The sequence below is a fragment of the Triturus cristatus genome, chromosome 5_2, assembly GCF_964204655.1.
Source record: "Triturus cristatus chromosome 5_2, aTriCri1.1, whole genome shotgun sequence".
Taxonomy (NCBI): domain Eukaryota; kingdom Metazoa; phylum Chordata; class Amphibia; order Caudata; family Salamandridae; genus Triturus; species Triturus cristatus.
This window is the reverse complement of record NC_140588.1, coordinates 722,681,598-722,708,136: the sequence shown is the minus strand read 5'-3', so window position 1 is coordinate 722,708,136 and position 26,539 is coordinate 722,681,598.

Below are 26,539 nucleotides of genomic sequence, written 5' to 3'. Positions count from 1 at the left end.
TTTTGGAATATTAATTGTCGTTCCCTCCCAAAACATAAGGAGGACATTTTTAATTTGTTGAGCAGCGAAGAACCTGATGCAATTTTCTTAACAGAAACATGGTTACACACAAGCTCAGGACCTGACGTGGCCATTGCTTTACCTGACAACTATGCCATAGTCAGAAAAGATAGAATCTCTAGGAAAGGAGGAGGCATCGCGATCCTTTTTAAAAAATTAAATGCATGCAAATTTGAGGATTTTCCTCTTGTTGATTGTGAGGCTGCTCTTTTTAAACTTACTCTGACTGCCCAGTTTACTCTGTCTGGGGTATTGATCTATCGACCCCCAGGACCGGTTGGTCCCTGGGCGTCTTTACTCCCAGATTTGATAGCTCCTCATTTACTAAAAATGGCTAACTTTGGGTAATTTAAATCTCCATTTTGATAATAATGAATGTACTACGAGCAGGGCATTGATTGCGGACTTCTCTGCAATGAATTTACTACTTTGTAACAGTGGCCCAACGCACACAGCTGGCCACTTATTGGATACCATTTTCTCCAACTTGTCTCATATTAATTGCCCACCTGCTCTCCCCTTATGCTGGTCAGATCACTTCGCTGTTAAGTTTCAATATACAGCTCCATTAAATTTGGTTTTACCAACACCTGGTACACATGCCCAGTCCAGAAACTGGGGAAAATTGGACATAACATTTTTTGATCAAACCCTGTCTAATAATGCTCCTAACTTTGACCTTATATCGCTATCATCTTCAGAAATTATTTATAATTGAATTTCTAAGGCAACCAACGATTGTCTTCCACTTTCTGTGAAAAAATTGAATAATCATCGTCCCCCTACTCCTTGGTTTACAGAACAATTAAAAATTGAAACAAGTAGATGTAAGGCCATGGAAAGATATTGGAGGAAGAATTACTCCCCCGAATCTAAAGTCATATATAAAACTGCGCTAAAAAAAACAAGTTTTATGTAAAATAGCTCGAGCAGAGCATGTTTCCTCTGCTAATTCGAGGGCTCAGAACTGCTATCGCACTCTGTTTTCTATGGTTAAGAAATTAGCAGGCTCGGACATGCAGCTTAGCTCTCCTGTCTTGGATGAATTGCAATGCAACACTCTTGCTAACTTTTTTATAAATAAAGTAGCGCAAATATATCTGACATTAGATAGAACTAGTTCAATGGCACCTACTCAGTCCAATTTCTTTCCTGAGCCCACTGTTGTTGCCGAACCTCTTATAAATCTAGAGAAGTGGGCGCCTCTTAATATTAGCTCTTTAAAACATTTTTTAGCCAGCATTAAATCGGGCTCTCCCTGTGACCTTCTCCCGGCCTCTGTACTCCTGCAATTTGAACAGCCATCTCTGAGAATTGTTATGGAACTACTTAAAGCCTCGCTTCAAGAGGCCATGGTGCCGCCTGATTGGAAAAATGCAATGGTCCTCCCACTGTTGAAAAAGGCAATTGCTGATCCCAGCCAGCTAACTTTAGGCCCATCTCCTTACTTCCTGTGTTTTCCAAAATTTTGGAAAAGCACATAAACTCACAACTGACTATGCTTGTTGAATCTTCTAACTTTTTACATTCTTCTCAGTCTGGCTTCCGAGCGGGTTTCTCAACCAAGACAACCCTTCTTGGCTTTAACGAAATGTTACAACAACGTTTGGATGCAGGGAACACAGCGGCCCTTATATTGTTAGACCTAAGTGCCGCATTTGATACAATTTCTCATACCGTATTAATCGAATCCTTACAATCTCTGGGCATTTCAGGATCTGCACTTGGCTGGTTGTCCTCTTTTTTATCTAAGCGGACATTCCAAATGTTTTCAATCAGGGCTTCCTCAAAGGTCTACTCCTCTCCGTATGGGGTACCGCAAGGATCAATTCTAAGTCCTCTTCTGTTTAACATATATGTACAACCTCTGGCAGCAATTGCAGAAGAGGCGGGGTTGTCGCTTTTTTCTTATGCCGTCGATACCCAGATCATTTTTCCCTATCGGCGGAAGAAATACCTGGACCTTCTACCCTTCAATTGAGCTTGAGTAATATTGCATCTTGGATGCAATTAAAACTACTCAAGCTCAATGGGGAAAAAAACGGAAGTCCTTATTTCTGGGAAAAATACAGATCTTTGGGGTCCTCAGCATTGGCCCGATGTAATGGGGCCTTTACCACTGCCCTCTACTCAGGCCCATAATCTGGGATTCATTATTGACAATACATTGTCTATGATACAGTAAAAACTGCAGCCACCTGCTTTACCATCTTAACATGGTTAAAGAAAATTATTTGGATGCTCCATGTTGCTACCCAAAATACTGTAGTCCAGGCACTTGTAACATCTCGACTGGACTATGCGAAAAAAATCCTTTTTCTGGGCGCTAATAGGGATGTGTTGTGTAAGCGTCAGGTGATACATAATTCTGCAGCGAGACTGCTCTGCAGAATCCCAAGAATGTCCCCTATCTCTAATGCCTTGAGAGATTTGCATTAGCTCAGAGTGGAAAACCAGATGAAATTTAAAGCCCTTAGCTATATGTTTAAGATCAAGACTGGCACTGCACCTAAATACCTGCAAAATTTGGTACGCCCCTATCAACCTTCCCGTTTGCTACGCTCTTCTATTCAAGAAAAATGTGTGATTCCTAGGATCAAACTTGTAAGAATGGGTAGCCGCTCCTTTTCTTACCTCGGTCCACTCCTGTGGAACTCTCTCCCCTCTTTGATTCGCAAAGAAACACTGTATTTAAATTTTCGCAAACAACTAAAAACTTGGCTGTTTAATCAATAATCTTTATTTCTTTGTTTTTCTTTTTTTTCAGGGTTCCTTTCAGGCTTGCACTGGGAAACCCTTTTTGGGTAGCTGTGCGCATCATAAAAATAAATTAACATAACATATTGTGTAGTTTTTTAAACTTTTTAATGGTTATGGTACTTCTAACTGCTTTTCAGAATTTGTTTCTGTGGTGCTTGTCTGCTCTTTGCCTCAACTACCAGGAGTTGATTTCAGGTTTATAATGCTGAAACCTTTGATTGCACCTAACAAGATAGTGGCTTTATTACTTGTGATAGACACCAATCCACCCAAACAAATCAGCCACTTTCTCATTTTGACCCAAAATGCTCTTTATCTGTGTTATTTTTCTGTGAAATTCAGTAATTTTTTGAACCATACAATAAGGTTGTTTAATCAAGGCAAACTACAGCACGACTTTAACATTTATTTTTTAAGAAAGACTGATTATCAGTCCACAAAAGTATTTTTGCTTAATCAGGTTTAATCAGGTTTAATTGTTATTTGAAGAATCAGTATTTTCAATAATAATCATGGAATATATATCAATGAATTGAACAGTATCATTTAAAGTCAGTTGGTATTGAACATCATTTTTAATTGAGTTATGACGCTGCATTGCGTTACTTAAACTGTATATGTATCCAAGTTAATTTAGGGGAGCTGTATATAAATCTAAATGAACAATTTATCTTAATGTCCAATCGTTCAAATCTCATGCCCCTATTGGTCAATGATACATGAGAAAAGTGCATTTCATGGTGCAGTCCGTAGAGCAAAGCCTTAGATAATAATTGATATTTAGAAATTAGGTGAGCAATCCAATACATTCTAACACACTCAAAAAATAACATAATTAAAAACAGATCCATATACAATCAGCAAAAAAAAATCAAAGCATGAAGGGAGTGTACAATCAGCTCTTCATTCGACAATCTGGTTCATATCTCTTGAGATTCATTTCAAGTTTTGACTCAAAATGTCAAAAGACATGCTATGTGTCTCCAGCTACGGTCAATTCAGGTAACAGCGGTTGGGCAGTGGAGCCTTGTAAGGAGGGATTTTGAGGGACGATGCAGAGGGAAAATTAATTATTTATTGAATTTTCCCTCTGCATCGTCCCTTGAAATCCCCCCTTACACGGCCCCACTGCCCCACCGCTGTTACCTGCACAGAACACGGCTATCTGTCTTCTCGTCTGGAGTGTCTGTAGACTCTATCTAGAGCAAGATAAAATAGCTTCATCCAATCTCCCTAATGTTACTTGGGAAAATTTCTAGCTAGAGGATATTTATCATCTGTTTTAGTAGTTGCTCACATATGTTCTAAAATAAATTTTTAACTTTGCAGGGACTGTAGTATTCCAAATGTATGTAAGTATATGGTAATTCTATAGCCCCATCATAGTCAAAAGGTAGTGGAGTGCAGTACATGGTCAAATGGAAGTTCATCAGTCTGTCAGTCCATTGGAGCAGCAGCGGCGGAATGCGAGTAGCAGCTGCGGCAGCAGGAAGGGGCACCGCACTGCATTGTATCACCCGAAGGAGCTGCGAGCCGGGAGTAGGAACCAGAGCTGCGGGTGGGGGCGCTGGGCAGAAGCTGAGGAGATTAGGAGTTCGGAGGGAGTCTGCCCGGCCCTCGTCACAGCTCCCGCAGCTCCTGCAGTTCCAGTGGTACTCCTGAGGGCCCCCTCAGCGGTCAGCGGGCAGTCAGGAGCCACGACTGAGACAGGAACGAGGCCCGGTACTGTTCCTTCGCTTCTCTGCTTTCCTCCCCCTCACCCAGGCTGCCCTAACCGGTTGCTTTCTCCACAACATTCATCGATTGTGGCCGGATTCAATCCTTGTTTTCACTGTTGCTGCCGTTGTAGTTCAGGCAAGGTCTACACCGAGCCTGGCGGGCCAGCGGCCCTTTGCTCTTGGACTTTTGGCAGCCACCTTGGCTGGAGCCGCCCCGGTGGGGGAGCTGTTGTGGCACCCGCGACCAGGAGTGGAGGCTGCCAAGACCATCATCCGTTGTTTCCGTCATCATTGCAGTGAGGAGCAGCATTTCAATGGTGTCCGGCAGAGAGTTACGCTCGAAGTAAACAAGTGGTCTTTGGGCTTTGTCTGGCCCACCCGGGATGAAGTTGCTTGTTTTGGCTCATCCCTGGTGGGATATCATTTTTGGGAAGTCTGCAGGGGGCCTGTGGTTTCAGGAAAACCAAGGGGCAAGGCTTTGTCTTCGGTGCTGGAAGCCAAGTGAACAGCTTGCATCCGGGCTCTTGGGCGGAGGTGTGGCTAGTGGTGGTGTGGCTCACGGGGGTAGTAACCAGGCACAGGTAATGGCCCAAAGATCACCCATCCACCCCGCCAGGACCCAGGGCATCAAAATTTGTCTTGTTCAAACCCCAAGGAGAAAGGTCAAACTTACCGCAGTATCATACTGCCACTGATAACCAGACACCCCAATCAAAGGATGACAAAAAAAAGCCTCCCAGCGCCAAGAAAACACCCTCACAAAGACATTCCCCCTGATTCAAGTATCACCTAGAATCCTAAGGAGTGCACGGAATGCAGTCCCTGACCAAAAGTCCTTTCTATAGACTCCAACAGTAGGTCTCGTAACTCAATTTTTATACAAACGTCTCCCAAACAACGAAAACTTCCGCACCCCGACTGACCGATCAGGAAGGGCCAAGGCTAGTAATGGAATGATTTAATACAAAACAAATATGGAGAGAAAGGGATTCTGACAATGGAAAACCATTGGAGGGGTACTCCCAGTCCCCTAATCAGTACAATATCAAACAAAGCAAGGGAGTACTCCCAATGGACAGAAAACTGTTTATAGGGTATTGGAACGTGGAGCAAAGGAAGAAATTATCTTTCTTAAGAAGACCCCTCACTCACCAACCTGGTTGGTGACATGCTTCATCATCGGGGTCCCACCTGGATAGCCGAGTGCCATCCAGGTGTGCTGCGACACCTGACTACAGTGGAGCTGGTTTTGAGTGAAGGTGAATAGTGAATTTAGGTTAAAAACTGGCCAAATTAAACCGAATCGAAATATTGCATTCTAGGGCAATTTGGACAATGTTAAAAATGATGAAGATACCATGATAGGTTAAATTGACCTAAGGTATCTTATAGTAAGTTGAAAAGTGAAAAAAAAGGTCTACATGTTTCAACCATCAGTTGCTATTACCGGGTTTTCGTCAGGACCAGTGAACGTGACTCGGGTGGTGTACACTCGCTAAGGTGTACCCTGCCCTTGGTCAGTGTTAAAACCTAACCAGCTACTCACGGTTAGGACTACCTTTCTTCAAGTCGTCGAAAGGCAAAAATCTGTGAAAAATAAAACAAATGAACACAGAACAAACATATAATACATGTAATCGTCATTCTGTTTGCAGAATCAATGCTCATAGTGGTTGCCAATAGAAATAGTGTGCGTAACACGGTCGTACAGCACTCAGTGAACCTCATCGTTAGTGAGGACGTGGACTCACACAATCTTATGCATATCATTAATAGCGATCAGGAGCCACACACATAAAATAGTAGCGATCAGGAGCCACACACATATAATACATACCCACTCCTGTGAAGTTCAAAAAAAGTGGGCGTCAATATACTCTAACAAGAGTACAAGTGTACCAGTGCACCAGTGTAACCTAGAGGTATAACAGGAAATCTCCCGAAATCCCTGGTTAAAATGAACCCACATGCATCCTGAATAGAGTAGTGGGTAATCACACAACCTCATTCAATGTTGTGAGCGTGCCGCTTAGACGAAAAACAAAATCAGAATCGCTAGCGTAATAGAGTTCGCAAATAGTGTATCAGGCCAAAGGTCAAGTGTACGGGAAGAAAGAAAAGGACGCTTACTGAGAGAGCGGTAATTGCGCACCTCTTGGGAGTCGGGATCAAGCGATTTGTTACTTCAAAATCTAAGTTGAGAGAATCAATCACTAGTTAAGTATATATACATGAGCGAAGAAACACGAGCATGGAAGGCCCGTATTCTGCCATCGTACTCACTCAGAGATGCAAATCGGTCAGCGTTTATGCCTAACGTTAAGATCATCCGTATCTCCCGGTGGAATACCGAAGACTGGGCCACAGCGTCTTAGATATGCTTATATTTCCGGGTCACGTGGTTGTAAGATGTGACGAGGAGGTCACGTGATCTACGCAAGCACGCAATAACGCGCTACTCAGAACACGGTCCATTTTAAGGTTAATAAAGGTTCGGCGGCTAAGCAAAAACATAAATAAAGTGGACAGAATAATGAAAAGAATGATCATAGATTGCCAGATGTCAATAGTTGATGGCCATACTGCAGAAAGGATATTATATACTCAGTACCTATAGCTAGTTTTAATGCAGTATCTAGTTATGTGGCTTCAGCATTAAAGTTTCCCAAAATTTAAGCGAAATATAATGGTCAAAATTAAAATTGAAGACAATATTGGTGCATAGCGAGTGTCATTATTAGCGCGCTCGATGTAAGGCAAGTTTGCCGATAAACGGTAATCTTAATAGCACAATCGATATCACCACCAAGATGTCAGGTGAGGTTCTGTCATATGGTATCTCACTCGTGAGAGGTCATTAAGTGCATACAAATAGCAACAAATCCCTCAATTAGAAAAAGAGGGGCATCTCAGCAACAGGCATTCTATTGCTCAAAGAACAATACGTACATGTTTCCATTGAATGTATGGATCAACAATATCTCCCTTTCGTGACATTCTTACCAATAGATTAGAAAGACAAATAAGAAAACTAGATAAACATGAGAAGGGACAGATTAGGTACTAAAGTGAGTGAGTAATTATCTCGACAATACTGAGTTCCAAGGGATATTCTCATTAAGGCCATTGATGTGAGTTGATAGCCTATAAACCCACCTTTGTTCCTTTTCGAAAAGTCTCTGTTGCACATTGAAACCAGATTTTATTTGCTCAATAATAGTCCATCGTATATCATTAGTTGTGTGGTTATTTTCAAGGAAGTGTTCAGTAAGCTTAGTCGTGACCCTTTTACATCTGATGGTACTGCGATGTTCGCATATTCTCTGTTTGATCCTTCTAGTTGTCATTCCCACGTATTTGAGATTGCAAGGGCACTTAATCAAGTAGACCACGTTGGTACTATTTCAATTAGTGTAGGTTCTTTGGGTCCATGTCTTTCCTTGTTCCAATGATAAAGTTTTGGTGTTGCTGGTCAAGTGGCAGACACTGCAGTTGCAACATGGATAGTGGCCTACAATGTCTGGTAATCCCAATGCATTAAGTATAGTGGATGGCTAAACCTTCCCTATTACTTTGGGGCGCGTGTTGACCAAAGAGTCTTTAAGGCTCCTTGCTTTCTTAAAAGAGAACATGGGCTTTTCCCAATGTAGATTGCCAGTATTGATGATTGACCAATGTTTATTGATGGACTTCGTCATTAGATTAGACGCTGTATTATATGTTGTCACACAAGTGAGAGGTATTTCATTTCCCGGGGGATTTTTATCCTCCAGTAGGGCTTCTCTCGGCTGATTCCGTGCTCGTTTTTGACACTTGTAGAGGATTTGTTCAGGGTAGCCTCTCTCAGTAAGTTTATTAGTCAGATCCCTGGCCTGACTACGATAGTCAATGGTTTTACTGCAGTTTCTGCGTAGTCTCAAATATTGACCGTATGGCAAGTTCTCCCTCAGGGCTCTAGGATGAAAACTTTCAAATCTTAAAAGATTATTCTTCGCACTTGGTTTATGATAGGTTTTAGTTTCCAGAAGGCCATTCTCCTTCGTTATAACCACATCTAGGAAGATCATCGTCTGGGGGTTCACATTGTATGTGAACCTGAGGTTATTATCACAGGTGTTGATCCAAAGGATAAATTCACTCAGGATTTCAGCTGGTCCTTGCCAAATGGCAAGGACATCATCTATATATCTCTTCCAAAAAATGATGTGTGAGCGAAAAGGATTTTGATTGGTCAATATGAACTTGGTTTCAAAATCAAAAACATAAAGCCCCGCCACACTAGGAGCAAAGGTGCTTCCCATCGAAGTGCCCCCTGTCTGAAGGAACAGGGTTCCCTCAAACTCAAAAAAGTTTTTCTTCAGGGCCAATCTGGCACATTCTAGTATGAAACTTTTGGGTGTCTTATGTGTCCATGTTGCCATATCCAGAGCTTTTCTCAATACTTTCAGGGTATCATCTTGTGGGATGCTAGTATAAAGACTTTCTATGTCTAAACTAACTAAGATTGTATCTTCATCCACTGTCAGACCCTGAAGCAGTTTCAGTAGGCTCTTAGTATCCTGGAGATATGTGGAAGTCTCCTGTACCAGTTTCTTGAGAAATAAATCACAAAATCGTGACAGGGGTTCTAACAGTGATCCAATCCCTGACACAATAGGTCTCCCGGGTGGTGGATCTTGGGGAGGGTATAGAAGTAAGGAATTCTGCCCTCACTGTCGGTCAGAAAAGTAGCTTCCTGTTTAGAGATGTGGCCCATATTTTCTGCATGTTCTACCAGAATTCTAATTTCTTGTCTCAAATTGTCAGTGGGATCATCTCGAATAGGCTGGTAGTTCCTGTTGTCAGATAGAAGTCTTAGGCACTCTGCTTGATAGGCCTCTTTATTTTGTACTACTATTCCATCCCCTTTGTCTGCCTGTTTTATCACGATGGTGTCACATGATTTCAGGCTTTTCAATGCTTGGTCTTCTTCTTTACTCATATTGGTAAATGGCTGTTTCAAAGTAAGTTGTTCAATGTCTTTGAAAACTGCTTGTTCAAAGGCCGCCAACTCCATGGGAGTGGCATGTGGAGGAGGAGTAAAAGTGGACTTTGTGTGTAATCCAGTTTCATTAGATTCCTCTGTACTGGTTGTCTCATCATGTTTTTCAAAAAAGGCTTTTAATCTCAGCTTCCTAAAGAAGGCGGCCAATTCACAATGAAGATGGAATTTGTCAAAACGTGTTGTTGGAACAAAACCAAGTGGGTATGTATTATATGTGTGTGGCTCCTGATCGCTACTATTTTATGTGTGTGGCTCCTGATCGCTATTAATGATATGCGTATGATCGTGTGAGTCCACGTCCTCACTAACGATGAGGTTCACTGAGTGCTGTACGACCGTGTTACGCACACTACTTCTATCGGCAACCACTATGAGCATTGATTCTGCAAACAGAATGATGATTACATGTATTATATGTTTGTTCTGTGTTCATTTGTTTTATTTTTCACAGATTTTTCCCTTTCAACGACTTGAAGAAAGGTAGTCCTAACCATGAGTAGCTGGTTAGGTTTTAACACTGACCAAGGGCAGGGTACACCTTAGCGAGTGTACACCACCCGGGTCACGTTCACTGGTCCTGACGAAAAACCCGGTAATAGCAACTGATGGTTGAAACATGTACACCTTTTTTTCACTTTTCAACTTACTATAAGATACCTAAAGGTCTATTTAACCTATCATGGTATCTTCATCATTTTTAACATTGTCCAAATTGCACTAGAATAAAATATCTCGATTGGGTTTAACTTGGCCAGTTTTTAACCTAAATTCACTATTCACTTTCACTCAAAAACCAGCTCCACTGTAGTCAGGTGTCACAGCACACCTGGATGGCACTCGGCTATCCAGGTGGGACCCCCGATGATGAAGCATGTCACCAACCAGGTTGGTGAGTGGGGGTCTTCTTAAGAAAGATCATTTCTTCCTTTGCTCCACGTTCCAATGCCCTATAGACAGTTTTCTGTCCATTGGGATATACTCCCTTGCTTTGTTTGATATAGTAATGGAATGAACCACCTTCTAGGGAGCCCTTCAAACACACATCTCCTTGCAAAACAATAACAAAGTTTACACATCGGGAGACGCCGGTCTCAATCCTGCTCTTGGCTGTTTCGCTCCCTAGGAAACAAACATAGACATGCAAGTGATCCACCCGTTGACACCACTCTAGGAAATCACGAGCAGGTTGTCACAGCCCTAATACACTGCCATCAACAATTCACTCTGCAGTCTTCTATCCAGATACCTCCTTTAGAGCCCACAGGACCTAGACCAACTAAGACAAAAGTGTCAGAGTGTCAACAAAACTTTGGGTACTTATCACCGATATTTCTTCAAAATTTGGAATCAAAATATGCAAAGAACCCTGGAGCTCACCCCAAAGCCCTTCAGAATGGCTAACATAACCCGGCTCTCCCCCCACCCAAATTTCTCAAAGCCAAAGTCCTCATAACTGCAGTTTCATTAATGACTCAGGACCAACTTCTACCGGTGAAATAGACCACTCTACGGCAAGGGCATTACACTGGCAATCCAATAAAATGGAGTTGCAAATTAACCTCCTATCCACCATTGCACAACGTTTAGTAGAACTGAGCAACAAGGTGGACTTTATAAAGAACAAGCTTAGTGATAGTCAGAATAACCGGCTCTGCACCTGTTTGTGTGCAGCACTCATCAGTAAATGGGCAACGCTTCCAAAAATTCTAACAGACCTGGTACTCTCATTTAAAGCACAAACAGGAGGCACCACTTGCCCATCGAATAATAGTGGTACTGCAGCTATTACAAACAATGCCGACACTCATGGTAACTCAGCCCTAAACAATTCGGGCAACCCCTTAACAAAGCCCGACACTCAAGGTCTACTTGTATCTACTAAACTCTCCATCAGTCCACCCAGACTCAATTCTAGTTTCCGTACCTTACACTTAGGGAATGACCTTGAGGGTAATACTCCCATTCAGATAAGAAAAGATGAACCTCTTTCGAGGAGGGCCAAGAAAAAACTAAAGGAACAAGAGAAAGAGCCAAAGCATCAAAAAGAGTTTCCCTCTTACTATCAAACCATACTCAAATATCACAAATTAACAATGACAAAACGCGGATCTATCCAATCTTTACCAAAAAGTACATTCCAAGCAACCTAACACCACAGCACCAATTCCCTCGGATGCCAAACAAGTGACTGACAGGTCATTACAGCCAACTACCCGAACTGGGGACTCGCACAGCCCATCAGGCCCGGTAACAAAAATTCAACCACTTCCCTCATCAAACACCACGAAGTTAGAGCACAAAATCAAACTAAGCTCACCCAAGGAACAAGGATCCGATATTGGGGAATATACTATTCAGGGCCTCTTAACCCCGGATCCCTAGAGGCCCCGTGACCCAACCGCTCTGCCACTCCAAAGGCCCATTCTCTGTCCAGAGTCATGTCAACGGGACACTGGTCCAAGCCTCAATTTAAGTAATACACAGACGGGTTTAAGCATCCAGCCTAAAGCAATCCAAGTCAGTAAAACTACCCATGAGGTAATCCTCACCCCCAGATACTTCATTAAAGGTCAACATGACATCCTTAACAGGGGCAACATACTTCCACCATTTAAGCATATCCCGGCTCTCACAGAAACACACTCAGACGACCTAGCCTGGGTTAAGTTCCTGAGCCTCTCCACTGACTTCCACGGGTAATCAACCTCGATAGGGCTGAGTTGTCACACCCATGTGGGGCTATCACCAGAAGAAATAGCTCAAATGGCAGACTGGGGAATTGACATTGCATTCCCCGTACCTGAGAAGTACCCACACGTATCAGCAGCATCACTGTCAATGAAGGAAGTCCACTCTGTTCTAAGAGGGACAGCAAGCAACTAACTAGGGAAAAGTTTAGCCGCAGAGCCAAGACTTTTCAACGCATACAGGATAACAAGCACTCTTGACCACAGGACAGTTCACATCAGGGGGCCAAGGCATACTCCCAGGCATGGTACTTGAACTTGTCCAGAAGGCCAGCTACCACAATGGCATTTCTAACACCATAAAGGCTGCTCGCCATCTGATCAGCACCAGAACTCTGGAAAATAACATACAGCTGTCCATCATATCCTGGACCATCGCTGGGTTAAAAAGAGTGCTTGGGTTGAATTCAGTAAGAAATTACTTTTGAGAAAATTACATCCTGTGCCTACAAGAGACATGGGCCACCGAACCTCTAATTCTCCCAGGTTTTTACGAACTTCACTCTACAGCCATAAAACGTAACATCTTTGGTAGAGCATCTGGCGGGCTTTCAATTTTTATTAATCAAGCTCGCAGAATAGAGACAACCTTATTAAAAACTAACACTTTAGATCTGCAAGCGGTACTCATCAGCGGACTAAAATGTAACAACAATTCAATTTGTCTATTGTTAATTAACTGCTACGTCAAACCCGCCTCTCAGCAAAAAAAACAAGTACTAAAAATACTGACAACAAAAATGGACCACCTCATAAATAAATGTCTCACACTTTCCAATTATTGTCGGGGACTTGAACACCCGGGAGTTAGGGTATTCAAAAATGGACTCCCTACCTCATACTGAAGCTGCCCCTTTGCAGCGGCTCCTCTACATTCAAAAAATGATCTCTGCCCACACCATCAAAAAAGCTGCGGATCCTCTCTTGCTTCCTCTTCACTTTCAGGGATAAATCTACAATAGACTACATCTTTATTTCGGATCACCCGGTACCATGCTTTAATAATTTCGAAGTGGGAAATAGGGATGAGAGCAATCATAGACCATTGAGGGTAACCCTTCAGCTAAACGGGAGAACCGCGAAACAATTGCAAACGCTAGGGGTTTCAACTGGAGAAGAGTACCACGAAGTTCTGAGTAGAATAAAATGGTCTACAAATTTTGGTCCAAAACCCCTGGAGAGGATTACATATAAAAAGTCAAACCCCATAGACACAAGCACTTTCTCTCCCCCTGGAGCTCTGGAACGCATACCTAGCAGAATTAAAAACCATCCTTGGGGAACGAACTGGAATCTCCCAAGCGCAGGATATCTATCCCCAACTTCCACTTTCACGAATCAAACCAAGGGCCCTAACTCATACCAAGCGCAGTCTCTTAAAGGCCTTGAAGGCACGAAGAAAAGGAGCCAAAAATCCCCAAACACAGGCAATAACAGCGCTTCGCATGGAACACAGAAAGAAAGTTTGGAAAGCACGATCAATTAAAATCGAGGCAGAGTGGCTGAAAATATTTATCCTTTTCAAAGATAGGGGACACATCCAACTTTGGAGACATATTAAGCAACATTATCAGACCCGTCAGACTAAAGAAAAAGGAGTGGCAGCCATGGAGTGGGTTAAATATGCAAAGCAGTTGTATCAACACATCAGAACACGATTCACACCTATTACCAACAACCCCCCAGTAACACACAAAGTCATCAAAATACCTATCATCACTGAGGCCGAGATAGCCAACCTGATTAAAAAAATTAGGACAGATGGCACTCCAGGTCCTAACGGAGTCCCCGCATCAGTGTTTAAAGCCTCACACGGATTCTTGGCAGAACAGTTAACACCACTTTACAAGTATGCATTTGCCAATTCTACTGTCCCATAGTCGTGGAAAGGCTCAATACTTTTTCCCATTCATAAAAAAGGGTACAGCACGAAACCTGAAAATTACCGGCTTGTCGCTCTATTAGATATAGAAGCGAAAGCATATGCCAGAATACTGTTGAAACAACTAGAAACCTGGGCAAAAGATCATAACATCCTTCCCTTCTTTCAATCCGGTTTCAGGCCCCAAAGCTCCGGCAAAGATAACATCTTAGTACTGGGACACTTGTCACTCCGTGTGACCCAGCCATCACAATTACCCCTTTTCTGCTGCTTCGTGGACTACAGTGCAGCCTTCGACCGGGTGGATCAAGGGAAGCTGGGGGTAAAACTGGACTCTTGGGGAATTCCACAACAGCTGCTAAAGGCAATAATTGCCCTACATCAGGGGACCTGGGTCCGTATCAAGACCAGACAAATGACTGTAACAGCTAAGGTATCAACTAATAATGGCCTAAAACAAGAGTGTGTCCTAGCCCCTCTACTTTTTAATCTTTACACAGCCGATCTGGGAAAAGCCCTGGAGGGCGCAAATCTACTAACACCAAGGCTGGGGAATGTCAGGCTCCAAATTCTCCAGTACGCTGACAACATAGTTATAATGGATCACCCTAGGACAGGCCTACAGAAAGCTATAGACGCTCTGCATAGGTTTAATCAAAAGAACAACCTCCTGGTGAACCAGGAGAAGACCAGGATGCTTAAGTACCACCAAAAGAAGACAGCACAATGGCGCCAAGGTGACCTGCAAATCACAACATGCATACGTTATAATTATCTGGGTCTCAGGTTATTGGAAGGGGCCAAACCCACAGCCCACCTGAAACATCTAAAAAGCAAGGGGGCCGGCATTGTCTACAGTTTGAGAAGCCTCAATGGGCGACTATATAGTCCGACTGCAGAACCCATTTTGAAAGTTCTAAAAGCAAAACTAGTTCCCTCCCTTAACTACGGCCACCTAGCCTTCCCTGGCACCTTCACCAAGCTCCTCATGAACCATCAAATTTCTGCCTATAAGAAGGTTCTAGCACTCCCACAACAGGCTAGGAGGTCAAGAGTAAGGCTGGAGCTGGAGCTCATCTGTCCGGACATTACTTGCTCAGGGGACATTCTAAAATACTATATCAGCACCCTGCGTGCTCCAGCATCCTCACTAAAAATGCAAATTTAAACACTCTTTGAAGAGGGTGGATCTCCATGGCACGTTCAGTTGGTAGCAGCCACAAGATTATTGGAAATAGAAGTCCAAAACCTGCACAACCCAGACATTCCTGTAATAGCCTGGAAAAGAACAGTGAATATACAGGTCAAGAAAATATCCTATGAAACGGATATGGAAAGCTTAAATCATCAATCCAACCTCTCCTTACTGGATACTTCCTACATCGTGGGAGAACCACAGTGTTATTTTGAGCAAGCCCTGACAGTCCTGGCCCGGAAAAGAATTACTTACATGGGACGTCTTGCATTGCCCACTGCGAAGTTTAACCAATCCTGGGCCCGGCCGGACAATTCAGTCGCATGTCGACTTTGTAGCTACCATTGTGAACCCTGGCTTCATTTGCTGTGCTGCTGCCCAAAGTTAGCTAGCGTGCAGCACCGTCCGGTACTCCCCATCTGTAGGTCTCATGGCCTTGTACGATGCAGAGAAGTTTCAGACCTGTGTTTCTCTACTAATACAGTTCAAACAGTTGCACGGCTAGGTAAATTTATAGATGCAATCCGGGCCGCACCGATACAGAAAATTAAGACACAAAAAGTAACCAGCTGGCCATCAAGCAAGAGAGACTTTGACAAAACGTTTCTCTAAGTTTTACGCACCTGCACTTTATTGCCAGGTTAGACAACAGTTTTTAATGTTTTAATTCTCTTCTAGTTTTAGCAATCTGTGTGAGAATTTATTTTTTATTTTTCTTCTTATAGTACATTGAAATGATAATATATTGTAACGATTTTAAGTAATTGAACAATAAAGCTCAATACACTGGTCAAATGATAGCATACCTTCTATAGGTTATAGGACAGGTAGCTGTGTTCTAAATGATTACTGCATTTTAATGTAGTGGTCTTTAAACAGGTATATTTTCAACTCTTTCCTAAATTAGAGCACATGGTGGCAGTCATGATGGATATGGGATGTTGTTTTATATCTTGGGTATATAGAGGAAAATGTACCACTACTACCTTGTTCTTTCTTTTTTGCACTTCTTAGTCTGCAGTCTGATGGTGTGCAGAGAACCACCAGAGATGATAAACTTGTCTACCAGATAAGGAGGATGCTGGTTGGCATGGCTTTATAAATGATGCAGTTCATTTTGAAAATGGTGCAGGTAGCTAAGTGGATGCAACAGAGTTCCATTAGGATGTGTTGGTTGTGCTCTGATTTCTTTATGCAATAGATGACATATGCTGTAGCGTATGGGAGGCCCTTAAGGGATGCTGGTGTGGAAGCTGGTAGCCCATGTAAAGAGCATTACCACCATCCAGATGCACCTGTATAAGGGCTTGAACAGCAGTTTTTTAAGTCAGTCTCTAAAAGAAATGTTTTCACTATATTTTGAAGCAAGAGCTGGTACCAGGCTATATTTCCATTTTTTGCAATTTTTTCTTTAAGGGCATGGTTGGTGCGCACAGTGAATTCAACTGACTTGGCACACAATGAAGGCTGGGGTTCAAATTTGTCAAGGTTCATGTCATTGATTCAATTTTGTAGTGTGTCTTCCTTGTTGTCCTTGGTAAATAACAGAAATTGTGTCTTGGTTGAGTTGAGCTTCAGGTAGTTACAGGACATCTGGGTCTGGATGCTAAGCAGGCATTGGAGGTCAGAAGTAAACGAGAATTTTACGTCCAGTTGTGTATTATCTGCATATTGATGAATCCTGATACTATCATCACCAAGAGGCTCCATGCAGAGGTTAAAAACATCAGAAATACTATGGCAATCTTGGGGACTCTAGATGATTGGGATCTTTTGGGACCTGAGTTGTCCATGTGAAGAAACAGGTGTTTCCTTGAAAGGTACAAGGAGAACTAGTTAAGGACATGGCAGCTGTATCCCACTTAAGACTTAGGATATGTAAGTGGGTAGGATGGTTGACTATGTCAAAGGCAGCAGAATGGTTCAACAGTATCAGGAGGCAGATGTCATCTTCATCTGTGGTCAAGAGGGCTTATCTATGAAGTGTAAGGTAGAAGGTTACGTGGTTCGGCATGACCTGAAGTCTGACTTGTATTCTTTTAGGAGGTGGTTAGCATTGAAGAAATCTTGGAGTTGAACATAGACTGTTTTCATATATCTTCCCGATGAATGGTAGATGAGTGAGGGGCCGGAAATTCATGAGTTAGAGATTCAGGCATGTCTTGAGAGCTTATGGGAAAATGTCTTGTTTTAGGGAGGCACATTGATACTGGAGAGTACGGGTGAGAAAGCGTCTCTATAGAGAGCTTTGATGAAGGATGAGGTTAGGATACTGTATTTATAAGAAGTGGCTTTGAGGGAGTTGAGTATGTCAGCAAGATCTGCACAAGCTAGGGCTTTGAAGGCAGATCATTGTAGGAATCTGTTGGAAGGGCTGGACATAAGAAATTAGACAGCCTTGGTGTGGTAGATATGCTGTTTTTCACTGAAGAAGGTGTTGATGGAATTGCACTTTCTGTGGAGTGAGGAGTATGAGAGTTTGGCAAGGGGTTTATACAGTGCTTGATTGTCTTTAAAAGGGTTTTGATTCGGATGGCAGCTTAATTGTTGGTATTGGTATACTGCTTTGCTTTGTTTGATGATGAATTGTCTGTGTGTAGTTCAGAGGGGCTACAGTATCATGAGGTAATTGGGAATTTTGTTTTTATTCCAATTTCCATTGTTTATCTGAGGGTGTATTGTTAATTTTCAGAAACTTCTGTTGAGTACCAGCGTACTAAAGACATTGGCTTGAGCTAGCATGTTTTAATTGGGGTATTGATATTCAAATAGTTTTCCAAAAACAAGAGAGGAAATTGTGTTGAAGGGCGTCAGATATTTATTTGGGAGAAGAGATTAAGTATTATGTTGACTGTGGGCAAGTCTTTGAAGGATCTGGAGGTTTGTTTGTCTCTTTAGTGTTGACCTTGGTTTGGATGCAAAGGAGGGAGAAAGGGGTGATAAAGTGGTCAGCCCAATTCAGGAGTATTGGTAAACATTTTTTTTTTTAATTTTCAAAAACCTTTATGGACAAAATTGCATAAATAAATTGCACATTTGCACTGAAACAGAGCACCACATACATGGGCACAATGGAAATTAACGAGGCAGACCAATAACACCGAACATCAGATGGCGATACCATGTCAGATGTTACATAGGCACAACAGGGCAGTGAACTGTGATTGACATGAGGCGCACAGGCTACGGAGATAGGGAGCAGGCCCACCTGAGGAGGAGTAGATACGGGGGGAGGCCATGAACTAACCTACACTGGCAGGCGATGCGGGTGGAGTGCCGGCGGGGAGCGTGGGAGCGTGGGAGAGGTAGCCGGGCTGTGGGAGGTGCGAGCCAGGAGGTAGGTAACTAAGGGCCCCCAAATATCGCGTGGGCGAGATCTAGCTGGCATGAGGTCCCAAAATTCAGACAATAGGGCCTGGCAGCACGATGCATCCTCCAGCCAAATAGCGATTTTAGGTGCAGGTTTGAATCACATGGTGACCCTACGCCGCGCGAGGACAAGTAGCATGGCAATCAGGCGACGAGAAGTGTCAGAGCAAAATTTGACAAAGCCTAAAAGGCAGAGCGGGGGTCTGGCTGAACCGGCGAGGAGGTAATCTCGAGAAAAGGCAGTACAGACCTCACGCCAGTAAGTGGAGACCTTAGTGCATAACCAGGCTAGATGAGAGAAGTCTGCCCAGGAGCTGATCAGCGCAGGCATCTGTCATTGGGGATAAGACCCAGCTTGTACAGCTGTATGGGAGTGCGGTAAAGCCTATGCAGGTATTTAAAATGTATAAGGCGTGAGCGATAATTCGGGGACAGCCGCTTAGTCTGGTTACAGCAATACAGCCAGCAGCTTGGGATATGTCGACGCCGAGATTCTCACCCCACACCACTCAAGCGCGGTCAGTGGAAATAGGGGTGGTCGCCAGCGTGAGAGTGTAAAGTTTAGTTACCAACTTTCAAGGAGAGGGGGACGAATACATAAGGTCTAGAGCAACCATCGAGGGAGGGGCCAGAGGGAACTCAGCGTGTAGCTCCCTGCAAATTGCTTGCAACTGGTAAAAGAGCAGGGTGTCTATGGGACCAGAGTTGTCAGCGAGAGAGTAGAATGTGCTCCCGGGGTAGAGATCTGCGACTGTATTCAACCCTAGATGGGTGGCGTGTTTAGCCATGCCGGAGGGCTGAAGAAGAGGAAAATCCAGGTGCCGAACAATTGGCATCATGTTTGCTGAAAGCATGGGGACACCAGAAAAATGGCAAAGGCCCTCCCAAGCCCAGCGTAGGGTCTTGACCTTGTCAATTTCTGTACGTGGGATTTGGCAGGGACGAACAGGGCAGTGGCAAGCGACCACGGGGCAGCGAGATCTGCCTCAACCACCACGTGTGGTTGGAAAGGAGTGAGGTGAAGCCAAAAATGCAGAAAGCTTGCCTGGGCGCACATTGCATAAAGTTTGAAGTTAGGGGCGACACGACATTGGAAGTGATAGAATGTCATACGCGATCCTAGGCTGCTTGCCTGCCCAGATAAGAGAGATTATCAGCGAGCGGACCCTGCAGACAAAGTGGGCGGTGAGGAGAAGGGGCACGTTCAAGAATAAATATAAAGATTTCAGGTGGACTACCATTTTGGCAATCGCTGTAGGGCAGGCTAGCGACAGTGGCAGTTGGCTCCATAAGGGAATCTTGGACTCGAGCCAGTCCACCGCACGACCGAAGTTAGCCCTCCAGAGTTCGTCCACATCCCTACTCAGCCAGATGCCTAAATAGCGAGTGGGACCCGTCGCCCACACAAAGGGGTAGTCAGGTGTAAAGGGCATGGTGGCATCGGTGAGAAGGAAGAGGACTGATTTATTCCAGTTTACCTGTACGCCCTAATAACCTCTGAACCGTATAATTCACGCACCAGCGGACTAAGACTTTCTTGGAGGTTGCGGACATATAAAGTGATATCATTCGCATACATGGAGACCAAGAGGGCTCGCGCCGCAAACCCAATGCCCTGCTGGGTGTGGTGTTGACGGAGTCTTGCCGCCAGTGGCTCCATCGTGATCGCGAATAGCATGGGTGAGAGTGGGCACCCCTGACAGGTGCCACGTCTGATGGGGATGGGGTCAGATATTAGGCCATTAATTCGAAGATGGGCAGTGGGAAAAGTATACAGGAGGAGAATTTTGCATATAAAGACTGGACTGAAACCGAGACGGGGAAGAAGGTAAAAAAGGAAGGGCATCAAAGGCCTTTGTGGTGTCAAGCAGGGCGGCCACTGTAGGGAGCGCAGGGTTGATTTGGTGGAGGACTGAGAAGATGGTCCAGAGATTATGTGAGGTTGCGTGGCCAGGGATAAAGCCTGGTCCGGACGGGCAATAAGAATCTCGTAGTTCGGGAGGTTTGAGGAGAAGAGTAAGCATGGCCTCACGGAGTGAGAGAGGGAATTGGCCACTCTCGAATAATTCATTATACATGGCAGCTAGATGCGGCACCAGAAGCAGGGCGAAGGCCTTGTAAAACGAGATAGGCAAGCCATCAAGGCCAGGGGCCTTGTCACTCGGCATACCGTTTATGGCAGCAAGTATTTCCTCTTTGCACGTCGAGGAATTCCCGGTGGTAGTTTTCAAGCCACAGAAGCATGAGAGTGTCGAAATACTAGTCGAGAACCTCACACGGGGGGAAGGCCCCGCAGTGTATAATTGCTTGTAAAAATCCATGAAACGCGCCTTGATTTCCTCAGGTAAGGTGGTATGATCTGGGCCGCCATCCTGGAGCGCAGTAATATAAGATGTGGAGGGCAGAGAAGAGTAGCCAATGCCAATCGCCCTCGCCGAAGCGGTGCGCTTTGGCCTCCCTGCCAAGAAACAAGAGCTCTCTGCTGGCCTCCTCGGCAAAATCAGTGTGTTTCTTGCGGAGACATGCAAGCGTATCGGGACCAGGGTCAAGTGAATGAGAAGTGTCCAGAGCTTTAATTTCTGATTCTAGTTTATCAAGAGTGCTGCGGATGGGGCGTAGGACCCCGGATTGTTTAGAGATACATTCACCGTGAATAACGACCTTAAAACCCTCCCAGAGGGTGGAGGGAGAGTCCACAGAACCCTCATTAAGCTCAAAATATTTATTGATTGCAGTCTGAATCTCGTCATGGAAAACAGTATCTTGTAACGCGTTAGAGGGAAGCCGCCAGGAGAAGGCACACCGAGGGGATTGCGGTATCCAGAGCCCAAGCTGAACAGGTGCATGATCTGAGAGAGTGCGCACCATGTGATCAACAAAGGTGAGCCAGGAGAATATATCTGGGGAGGTAATCCAAAGGTCCAGATGAGACCAGCAACCCCGGGTGCTTGTGACGCAAGTACCCTCGTGGGTGACCGGGCGCATGTGTCGCCAAGCGTCATACAGGGAATTGTCAGCGATAATGGAGCTTAGGAGTGCTGCAGCACGTGGGTGGGAGGCCAGAGGAGTGCCGGGGGGCCAAGGGATGAGATACGATGCCACACCTGCACTAAGAAATTCGAGTCATCATTGTTTGGGCGGTAAATAGCAGCGATGGTCAAGGGTTGGGCCTGGAGGAAACCGTGGAGAATAACAAAGCGCCCATCTGGGTCAGTGATTGCTGGGAGGTTTGCCAAGGTAGTCCCCTGCGTATGAGAATAGAAACCCCCCGAGAATAGTTGGAATAGAACGAGGAATGCAGTTCTCCCCAGTGCCATGAGTGGGACCTGGCAGCAGATGCGGCAGCAATTGGTATTCTTGGAGCAGGCAGATGTCCACTTTGTGCCGAAGGAGGTGTGCGTGTACTAGTCAAGCCTTACGGTGGTCATTGAGACCACGGACGTTCCACGTCCAGACTATAGTGTCAGTCATGAAGATGCATAGTGGGGAGTAAGTGCGCGGGTTGTGCTGAGTATAGTCAGGACCCTTGTACGGGTGTGTGTTCTGGTGCGGACCGACTGAGGGGAAGATGAGCAGTGCGTCTATTTGGGAAGTTCAAAACAACAAACAAAAACCCGCCGTGATGGACAACTAGGCTGTGGGTGGGAATCATAGAAGCCGAACCCAGGTAGAAATATGCCAGTAGGTAACATGCCCGGGGGCAGGACTGTGAGAGTGTGCGCAGAGCGAGTTAGCATGGTATGGTGGAACAAACAAGAGACCGCATCTAGAGGCAAGCATTGAAGCAAAGAAAAACTCAATAACAAAATTAAATTTGCCTCAGAAGGAGGCAACAGATCCCCAACGAGCCCCCACCCACACCAACCCCCAAAGCAGGTTGAGAAACCACCCACAACAACCCTAGGGAACCCCAACTTGGATAGGTAGAGAAAGTGTTCGAAGCAGCAGAGCAGGAACGATTGGGCCCCTTCGTGACGGCCGGAACCTCAGCCTCGAGGAGCAGATCTCACCCCAGGAATGGCAGAGGGGGGTCACTGAAGACATCATTGTACGCCCACAGACGAGGTGAGTGCGAAAATGTCGGAGCCGGGCAGCGATGAAGCTATTGTCTGCAGGATTTTGTAGGCTTAAGAGCTTGGCCGGCAGAGCCCACTTAAAGTGCGGCCATCTCACTGCCAGCTAAGCCATGCCTCCGAGTATTGGTAAACATGAATGAGATAAACTATGTAGTCATAGTTAAAGGCTATGAACTTAGTAATTCTTTATTCTGTATTGCTGTACAATGTCTTAGGGAGAAGTGTGGCGCAGCGGTCAGAGCAGCTGACTTCGGAGCGCGGGGCTCACGGTTTGATCCCTGGCGCCGGCGGCTGTTCAGCTCAGCACCATGTGACTCTGGGCAATAGCTCACTTAATCTCCCTTATGGCCCCTAGTGGCTCGAAACCACAAGGGGTGATATGTTTGTGCTTTACAAATATGGACTATATTATGTTATATATTATAAAGTGTGAAATTCTACAACTGTGTTTACAGGCTTTGCATTTACCGTACATAAAAAACCCTATGATTTTTTCAGAATGGTGCTCATGATCCTCCTCAAAAATAAGTGCCACTGACCAAGTTATCTCGAATGAATCTACCATTTCTGAATGCACATTTAGATGCATCTTGTATATGTTGCCCACGTATTTAAAAGTTTTCTGAATTGACTGGTATTTTGTTAATCATGTCTTGATGGTGTATGGCTAGTAAAATTATGTTGTGATCAATTGCATGCTATTAGTTGATTGCTGTTGTGTGATGCTTGTTCTTTGGTATCTCATGTTAGGTTTATATAGAAGATTTTCCCTCTTTAATATGTTTATCCTTTGGACCATTGGCGTCCACATAAATCTTTCCAGGGGGGGGGGCAACATTTTAACTTCATCACGATCCTTCAACATGATTGAGCACATGTATTAAATAAATTTAAAACAAATCTAATAAGTCAAAGAGCTTAAATAAACAAAGAACCCCATAGGGGGGAGAGAATAACCTTGTGAGGCGCCACAGCAGATGACCTGGCAACTACAAAGAAGCAGAGGAAAAAACAAAAAATGGCCGGGAAAAAAATTCTAAATCAGGTTGATATGGTTCTAGAGACTCGATCCACATCAGCAAACCTTTCAATGATGATACAGTGGACGATTGTGTCAAATTCAAGAGCTAGCATGATCAGCCTCGCTAAGATACATCGTCTCGAAAAATATTAATGAAGCAACTCATTAAGTACCAAAGACATGACTGATTCCATCTATCTACTTGGACAGAAACTCACAGAGGAGTGTCTGGAGCATCAGATCCTTCAAGATGGTTGGTAAGTTTTTCAGACATTATTTGCTTTGTCTTTTTTTCCAAAGTGGGTAACAGCACTATGAGCTCAGAATTATAAACATTTGGAACATCCAAACCATCTTTTGAAGGCAAAGGGCTAACAACACTAGACTTCTAAACTTTGGGGACAAGTCCAGTTGTGAACAATGCACTGATAATATTGGCAATTTCCTAGACACTGGAAGTAGAAATGCCTTGAAATATTCTCACACAGAACGAGTCATTGGTAAAGCCAGGTTTCAACATGAACAGAAGAATGCCTACCTTCTCTTTAGAGTCTGTGGAAAAGCAATAGAAGGAGAACTCATTACAGAAGTAAAGGCCAGGTGCAGGGAAACTGAAACAAGGAAAGCAGGGGACTGTTAAATGGGTAGGTTTTAGGTGTAGTCTGCAAGTCATTGAACACGGAAGTGGCAGGGCTACATATCCTCTAATGCACATATATTTAGAACAGAGGCAGAGAAAAAAAGGCAAACAAAAAGGATTGACAGAATAGAGTCCATGGGTTTGATGAGATGGAGTTCTGAGAGACTTTGGAGTTACATCCAGCTAGGGGTAGGGGGGCAAGAAAATGGAGGACAAGCTTGATGCTATATTTTACTTGATTCAGGGACCTTGCCCATTCTAGAGAAGAAACTGTGTTTTGAGGTCACTTAATAAAAAGGTGATGTGGTGAGAGTAAAAAAGTACTGTAAATGGGGGGGGGGGGTATGAGGGAGCCCCAGTTCTTTCTGATGGTGCTAAAACTAGGACACAGATGCCCAGGGCTTACAGATACATTTAGGAGAAAAGTAATCTGCTAAAGTGGCAGGGCCGGAAGCAATAAATCATATCAAGTAAGACTTGCTGGGGATTGATGAGGGATGACTAAAAGGTGGAGATGGACGAATACAGTTGCTTCTTGGTTTAAGAAAGATGGGGTGGGGTAACCAGTCAAGTGAACATTCTACCTCTTAATTTGTCTAGAGGGTCCGGGTCAGACATAATATAACCTGGATTCACTGAGATATGGCAGTGCTGACCTGATACTGGTAAGTTTGAGAAAGGGCTAAAGATCAGTGTGAAGAAGGTGTCTAGTAGGCCTAAGAGGAGACCAATATGCCAATGCAAAGTGGACAGGGCTTAGAGCCCAAAGAACTAGGTAAAGTGGTGAGAAAGATAGTTGAGAGTCAAATACAGGCTAGGCTATTGCATAGTAGATAGTAATGGTATGATGAATTCGTTTTTTGTTGACCATTCTATTAGTTTAAAAACTAAAAGGGGTGGGGAATTATTTTTAGTTTCTTCTTGTCTCAATAATAACATGAACTTTATTCAACTTTACAGTTTGTCTGTTGTGATTTCATTGCTCCTTTTCATCCTTCAACGACAAGCCAATTAGTTTGATCCCAAAGAGATACTTCTCCAGTTGCTAGCCCAAGAGAAGTGGCTTCAAATATATGTTGACACAATTGCATACACACACATACGTAGTGTCCACACGCATTCCTGCCTAAAGAGCTGCACTTCACAACGACAATGCCCCTATGGAGCTTGAGGTTACATTTTGTTCAAAATAATGACACCTCACACAGATCCCATCAGAAGAATAGCACTTTGCAGACACTGCTTCAAAAGAACTGCATCTCTCAAATATACCAAGGAAGAGTTCTTCCTTTCTGAGAGACTGCCTGTTGGTGCTACATATGTAAGGCGACAAGATGCCTGCAAGTTACAGGGAGAATTACTTTTCCAGACCTGGGCTTTGCTTTTAAATTATTACCAATTGGTTGAACTAAATGAACCTAGACTACAGCTCCCAGAATGCACTGGTATGGCAAATCAAAACTGGAAAAGAGATGCCCTGGTGGGACTCATCTGGTCACCCTATACATATGACTGATACTGCCCCAAAAAATGTATATTCACAGACAGTGCCCAACCACCACAATGTCACCAAAGCTCTGCAGTTCACCTAAACAAAGACCCACATACAGGGTGAGCCTCATACCAATACTTATTTCTTCCAAACAACAATTATATCGACCCTGCTAAAAAGGTAAAATAACAATGCCGCGACATGGGGTACCTAATACCAGCGCAGTACTCCCAGGGACATAGCCCACAAAAGTGGCTTTAGCTGCAACTCCTCGAAGAGGCGCTCCTCAGAAATAACACCCAAAGCGCACACAGAAAAGAGCGAAACCCCACAAATATGCCACCACAACGAGCTGTCAATACAGTCATTCTATACTGCCCCCCAAAGGCAAAATGACAATCCTATTTCTGTTCATGAAATGGGGGCTAGCTCACTTTACACTCACCACAGGTACTAAACCAACTTCTAGGTGGAGTTGCATCACAAACACACAATGTGCCTCTTCTCATGTTTCACATAACCAACTGAAACCCTT